Source organism: Sapajus apella, unplaced genomic scaffold (genome assembly GCF_009761245.1).
Source record: "Sapajus apella isolate SASKATOON/1434 unplaced genomic scaffold, GSC_monkey_1.0 scaffold24, whole genome shotgun sequence".
NCBI lineage: Eukaryota > Metazoa > Chordata > Mammalia > Primates > Cebidae > Sapajus > Sapajus apella.
This window is the reverse complement of record NW_022436964.1, coordinates 5,554,352-5,562,322: the sequence shown is the minus strand read 5'-3', so window position 1 is coordinate 5,562,322 and position 7,971 is coordinate 5,554,352.

The window sequence follows — 7,971 nt, the reverse complement described above, 5'->3', positions numbered from 1 at the left end:
AGTGCTGAGGGTTTTTTTTTTTTTTTAATGAGATCATTAATGTTAGAGGTTTTAACATTTTGGAGGTGTGGGAGGTAACTTCAGGTCCTTTCTTATCTACTTTCCTTTTTTCTCTCTCCTCCTTCCCTCTCTTCATTCTCTCTTCTCCTTCTGAGTACTCAGCTAGGCCAGGCAAGAGGGGCTCAGCCCTAACCCCATACTTTAGAGAGCCCTACACATCACACAGAGACACAGATTAATTAAAGAGCATGTGGGAACCTCTGCCACTTGGGATCCAGTTTTCAGTGCTGAGACAGTGTGACCCTAAATACCCACCCTCATGACTCAGATCATTCAGGCCCCAGGCAAATACTTCTCCATCCTTGTCCTGTATCCAAATGCCTTAAAGACTTATGAGCTGTCCTGCTGCTACTCACATCAGTGATGAACACTACCTTAGAGTCTATGAAAAGATTTTCAGTGGCAGAAGCACTTAGGTAAGAGAAAAGACAAATTAATTAACTTGTCAAATCGTTTTTCTCTGATAGCATGAAGGCAATAGAGCCTTGTGTGATCAAATATCATTTCCCAGTTGTGCTGAGCATCTACTTTCTTACTTCTCTTTGTGTTTCCACAGGTATTTACAAATTAGCACAGCATTCAGAACACTAGCACATGGAGTCTGAGGAGCATATTCTGAAATGAAATCATCCGAATTACTCTTACATCGTTGTAACTACACATCTAGACATTTTGTGAGTAGTTGTTTTTCGTATATGACTCTAGATGTTACTTTAAGAGATGGTGAAAATTGTGATATGACTATATATTAAAATGAAAATATTTGGTAATATTGTCTGTGGTAAAAATAATCTATGACTGACGATCCAAATACTATGTTTGGACATGATCTATAAAGGAATTTTATTGACAACTCCAGTTGCTACTGTGTTAGCAGAGTAAATTTTCCCCAAACAGAAATTAGTAATGAAAAAACTACCTTAGGACAATAACATTTTAAGAAAAGCATCTATTTTGGCATTACCGTCAATAGAATATAAAATAAGTGGAAGTGCCGATTACAACATAGTGTTTTGCTGAAACAAAGGCCAAAAAAAAGCAAACTTTGTGGATTGTATTTGTGAATTAATGACACCTATTTTATTACTCATCAAACACTACTGGCCTATCAAGAAAACACCCAGACACACACAACGTAATTAAATCTACTCATATTTGAGAGTTTGTTGACTTTTAGTCATGCAAAAACCATAGCTTTAAAAATCTTTCTTCATTTTATCATTATGAATATGTGTTTGGCCAAGAAAAGGATAGAATGGCCATTATTTGGCAGTTTGTTAGCTCATAGTTATTTAGCTCTGTAGTACATGGCATCCATTTATAACCTCACCACATTCCACCTTCTTTCTTCCCTCATTTTCCCTTCTTTTCTTTTCTCTTGCCTCAGGTGTGGCTCTATTTCTCCCTTGCATACCCCTCTTCACTCCTCTTTGTCCTTATAAATCTTACTCCATAATCTCAAGTGCTTAATGTGATATTTCTTTATTTTTAAAAATCAAATTAAATTAATCTCAGAGTTTCCATCTCTCTCAAGTGGCAAAAATATGTCAATTTTAGTCATTACGGAGGAGGGCATGAGGATGGGATTCTCTTCCTCTTTCTCTTTCTCTAGCGCCATATAAGAAAACAGAAAGCTTACACTAAATTCAGAAGGCTCTTTCACTCAGGACATCAGACTGAGCATTGAAATCCTGGGTCCCAAGCTAGGTAACTCACTGAAGGTGAGCAGTTCTGCAGCTTTTTTGTGAAGCTGGGACTTGATCTGTCGTTATTAGGAGCCTGGTGGTGGGAGTCCAGATCCTCCCAGACCCCACATTCATAGCATCCTGAGGTCCTGCTACCCTCCCTCCACAGTGCAGGGAGGGTGGGTGTGGGTCACACTGTTTGAAGAATCTGACAACCCCAACCGCTTCCCAGTCTGGGAAAAAAATATCTCTGCTTCCTCTAGCTACCTTAAAATCCCTCCTTCCTCCCTATCCCTAGGATAATTCCTTCAGGAGTCCTGTGATTCTGGAAAAACAAGCCAGAGAGTCAAATTGTCTAAACGTAATTTCTGCTTTTATGGATGACAAACAAGAAAGTGAACACAAAGGTCTGGCTATGTTTTTGGAAGAGGAGAAAGAAAACTCCAAGAAGGGCAAAACAAATAGATGTTTTAGAAAATTATCTCATATATTTGGACTTTGGGCATGTGGGGAAAACCCTCCTAAACAGTGTCTGCTTAATTCTGGAGATCTGAGGGGGTTGGAACACGAAATCGGGGCCCAGATAATTATGATTGATTTTAGATTTTAAGTGAAATTTCAGGTTTTGGTCCAGTCTATCCATTCAGCTCAGTAAAAAAGCAACAGAGATAGCGACTCAAGGTTCTTCTTCTGGCCAAAATGAAGTCAGTGCATTGGGTTGGTGCATCCCTAAGGTGTATCTCTTGGGAATTAGTATTTCCTACAAACTCCAGCCTCAGGCCCCTGGAAGACCTGCTTGCTGCTCCAGACACACTTAACACATTAACAAAATTAAACATATTCACAGGTGAGCTTCTTCCTTCCTTCATATATTCACTTATTCATTCAACAAATTATTTGTTGAGTGCCAGGCACTGTACTAGGTGCTGGGTGTACACTGGTGCCTAAAATAGACATGAGGTTTTCCTTCGGAACTTGCAGTCTAGTGGGTTAAGATATCCAATAAACAAGAAAACAATATAAATTACAAATTGTGCTAAGGGAGTGAACACAGAGAATGAGAAGGAAACTGAAAGAACCTATTTTCTGAAAAACCTTTTCTGAAAGCACAATTGTGTACAGAAAGACTAAAGGAATTAGGAAGATTGTTGTCTTTTTCATAGAAGTATCAGAAGTTCTTACCTATGTGTAAACTTTATAGAGGATGTTGTATGAAAAAAGTGCTTTTTATTCTTCATTAATACTAAGGAGTTGAGCTAGCATTAAAAGCTGCACATTTTAGGGAGATCCATGCTGGATTGACCCAATGAAGAATTTTCTGTGCTGTGAAAGAATGGAATGAGTTGTTCAGGGAGGGTCAGGTCGTCATCAGTTCCCTTGACTAAAAACAGACATGATTACTGCTCAATAGTGAAAAAAAAAAAAAAGTAAATATGCAACATGAATGAGTCTCAAAAGCATAGCGCTGAGTGAAAGATGCCTTATACAAAAGGCTACATATTGTGTGATTCCATTTACTTGAAACTCTAGATTAGGCTTAATTAATCAATGGGGGATAACTGGGATAATCATTGCCTGGGGAGGGGCAGTACAGTGGGGCTGGAATTAACAAGGAAGGTGTGTGAGGGAACTTTCTAGATAATGGGTATGTTCTATACCTTGATAGAGATTTGACTTACACAGATATGCCCATTGGCAGTTGTTCATTTAATGTTTGCATTTCACTAGACAAACATTTTATCTAAAAGCAAATAAGGAAAAAATGAGGAGCGAAGGAAGGAAGGAAGCAAAGGGAGAGAAGGAAGGAAGAAAAAAGAAAAAAAGGATGAACACAAGTAAGGAAGGAAAGAAGAAATAAAGAGAAAGAACCAAAACCAAACAATAAGTTAATGATATGCATCCTGGAGTTTTAGGGGTGAGGTGTACTGATGTCTGAAATTTACTCTGAAATACATGAAAAAGTAAGATGAACTGATGAATGGATATTTAGCTACATAAATAATAAGGCAAATATAACCAAATATTAAATTGTAGAATCTAGGAAATGAGTGTATTGGGATTCATTGTATAATTCTTTAGCCTTAGTGGTGTTTCTGTTTTGTTCTTAAAATAGTAAGTAAAAAGTAGTCACTACTTATTGAGGACTTACTAAAATCTGTTAGTTGTTGTGCTATACATTGTTGATACATTACCTCTCATACTAAAGAGAATAATTCATGGTGGATATATATTTTTTGTGGATTAGTAAATTTGTAAATTGTAAATTAGGAAACTGTGACTAAGACAATTCAACTAACATGTTCAACACCATATGACTAAATGGCAGGCCTATCTGTTTGCAAAGTTTGCACCTGTGCTGTCTAATATGGTACCCACAGCCACATATTGTGCTTGAGCACTTAAATCTGGCTAGTTTGACTGAGGAACTGAATTTATGATTTAATTTTAATTAGAAAACCAATATTCAATTCAGTAATTGGAAAACTCAATTTAGTTACTGCAAAATTTCAAGTATGTTTGCAACAACTTGGATAAGTGAATCTACATTTTCAATGCTAAATTTTATGAAATCTAAGTACTGATCAAATATTTTTTTTTGATACAGGGCCTTCCTCTGTTGCCCAGGCTGGAGTGCAATGGCATGATCTTGGCTCACTGCAGCCTCCACCTCTCGGGTTCAAGCAATTCTCCTGCCTCAGCCTCCTATGTAGCTGGGACCACAGGCATATGCCACCAAGCCTGGCTAATTTTCAAACTTTTTTTCTAAGACAAGTTCTCACTTTGTTGCCCAGGCTGGTCCCAAACTCCTGAGTCTAGTCATCGTCCAGCCTCGGCCTCCCAAAGTGCTGGGATTACAGGTGTGAACTGCTGCACCTGGCCTTATCAAGTATTTCTTTAAAAAAATTTTTTTTGACACAGGGTCTCACTCCGTTGCCTGAGCTGGAGTGCAGAGGTGTTATCATAGCTCACTGCAGCCTTGACCACCCAGGCTCAAGCAATTCTCCTGCCTCAGCCTCCCAAGTAGCTGGGACTCCAGGTACATGCAACCACACCCAGCTAATTTTTTTTTAAAATAGAGATGAAGTCTCACTATATTGTTCAAGATGATCTTGAACTCCTGAGTTCAAGGGATCCTCCTACCTTAGCCAAAATGCTGAGTTACAGGCATGAGTCCACTGCATCCAGCCTCTCATCAAGTATTTCTAATGAAAACTTAGTATCTAAATCATGTGTCTTACATGTAACGTAAACACATTTTGAAGACTTATTGGGAAAAAAAGAATGTAAAATACATAATTAATGTTCACATTAATAATATGTTGAAATAATATATTTTGGGTATATTGGGTTAAAATTTAAAATATTGAAATTGGTTTCACCTCTTTTTACTTTAAAAAATCATGCCTATAATCCTAGCACTTTGGGAGGCTGAGACAGGTGAATCATGCAGTCAGAAGATCAAGACCACACTAGACAAAATGGTGAAACTGTGGCTACTAAAAATACAAAAAAATTTAGCCAGGCACGTGGCATGCACCTGTAATACCAGCTATTTGGGTGGCTGAGGCAGGAGAATTGCTTGAACCTGAGAGACGGAGGTTGCAGTGAGCCTAGATCACATCACTGCACTCTAGTCTGGGTGACAAAGTGAGACTCTATCTCAAAAAATAAAAATAAAAAAATTAACATTATATATGTAAAATATATAATTGACTATATTAGTCTGTTCTCAGACTGCCGATAAAAGACATACCAGAGACTGGGTAATTTATAAAAGAAAGAGGTTTAATTGACTCACAGTTCCACATGGTTGGGGAAGCTTCACAATCATGGTGGAAGGCAAATGAGGACCAAAGCCATGTCTTACATGGTGGCAGGCAAGAGAGTGTGTTCAGAGGAACTCCCATCAGATCTGTGAGACTTATTCACTACCATGATAACAGTTTTGGGGAAACCACTCCCATGATTCAGTTATCTCCACCTGGCCCCACACTCAACACTTGGGGATTATTACAATTCAAGGTGAGATTTGGGTGGGGACAGAGCCAAACCATATTATTCTGCCCTTGGCCCCTCTCAAATCTCATGTCCTCAAATTTCAAAACCAATCATGCCTTTCCAACAGTCCCCCAAATCTTAAATCATTTTAGCATTAATTCAGAAGTCCACAGTCCAAAGTCTGGTCTGAGACAAGGCAGGTCCCTTCTGCCTAGGAGCCTGTAAAATCAAAAGCAAGTTCAAGTTAGTTACTTCCCATATACAATGAGGGTACAGGAATTGGGTAAACATACCTGCTCCAAATGGAAGAAATTGGCCCAAACAAAGGGGCTACAGGCCCCATGAAAGTCTGATATCCAATAGGGCAGTCATTAAAGCTTAAAGGTCCAAATGATCTCTTTTGACGCCTTGTCTCACATCCAGGGTGTGTTGATGCAAGAGGTGAGCTCCCATGGCCTTGTGCAGCTCTGTGCCTATGGCTTTGCAGCATACAGCCACCCTCCTGGCTGCTTTCACAGGCTGGTGTTGAGTGTCTGCAGCTTTTCCAGGTGCGTGGCGCAGGCTGTCAGTGGATCTGCCATTCTTGGGTCTGGAGGACAGTGGCCCTCTTCTCACAGGTCCACTAGGCAGTGCCCTAGCAGGGACTCTGTGTGGGAGCTCCAATCCCACATTTCCCTTCTGCACTGCCCTTGTAGAAGTTCTCCATTAGTGTCCTGCCTTTGAAGCAAACTCCTGCGTAGGCATCCAGGCATTTTTATACATCCTCTGAAATCTAGGCAGAAGTTCCCCAAACCTCAGTTCTTCATTTCTGTGCACTCATAGGCCCAACACCACATGTAAGCTGCCAAGGTTTGGGGCTTGCACCCTTTGAAGCAATGGCCTGGGCTGTATGTTGGCCCCTTTTAGCCAAGGCTGGACTTGAAGCAGGTGGAACACAGGACACCATGTCCCGAGGCTACATAGAGCAGGGTGGCCCTGGGTATGGCCCACGAAACTATTTTTCCGTTTTAGGCCTCCAGGCCTGTGATGGTAGGAACTGCTGTGAAGGTCTTTGTCATGTCCTGGTAACATTTTCTCCATTGTCTCAGTGATTAACATTTGGTTCCCTGTTGCTTATGCAAATTTCTGCAGGTGGCTTGAATTCCTCCCCAGAAAATGGGTTTTTCTTTTCTATGGCATTGTCAGCCTGCAAATTTTCCAAACTTTTATGCTCTGCTTTCTCTTGAACGTTTTGCCACTTAGAAATTTCTTCTGCCAATTTCTTGAGGTCAGGAGTTCAAGACTAGCCTAGCCAAGGTGGGTGAAACTCCATTTCCACCAAAAAAACCCCACAATAATTAGCTGGGCATGGTGGCACAAGCCTGTAGTCCCAGCTACTTAGGAGGCTGAGGCAGGAGAATTGCTTGAAACTAAGAGGCAGAGGTTGCAATGAGCTGAGATCATGCCACTGCACTCCAGCCTGGGCAACAGGCTGAGTTGAGACTTCCTCTCAATTTTAAAAAAAGTTTGTACACGGCAGCTCTCACTTGTAATCCCAGTGTTTTGGGAGGCCGAGGTGGACAGATTGTCTGAGGTCAGGTGTTTGAGGCTAGCCTGGCCAATATACCAAAACCCCATATCTACTAAAAATACACAAATTAGCTGGGCGTGGTAGTGTATGCCTATAATCCCAGCGATTTGGGAGGCTGAGGCATGAGATTCACTTGAGCTGGGGAGGAGAAGATTGCAGTTAGCCAAGATTGCAGCACTGCACTCCAACCTGGGTGACAGAGTGAAGCTCTGTCTCAAAAAAAAAATTTTTTTTTCTGCCAAATACTCTAAATCATCTCTCTCAAGTTGAAAGTTCCACAGATCTCTAGGGAAGGAGCAAAATGCTGCCAGTCTCTTTGTATAGCAAGAGTGACTTTTATTCCAGTTCCCAACAAGTTCCTTATCTTTACCTGAGACCACATCAGCCTGGACCTTATTGTCTGCATCACTATTAGCAGTTTGGTCAAAGCCATTAAACCAGTCTCTAGGAAGTTCCAAACTTTCCTACATTTTTCTATCTTCTTCTGAGCCCCCCAAACTGTTCCAACCTCTGCCCATTGCCTGGTTCCAAAGTCGCTTCCACATTTTCAGGTATCTTTATAGTAGCACCCCATTCCTGGTACCAATTTACTGTATTAGTCTGTTCTAACATTGCTAATAAAGACACACTTGAGACTGGGTAATTTATAAACAGAGG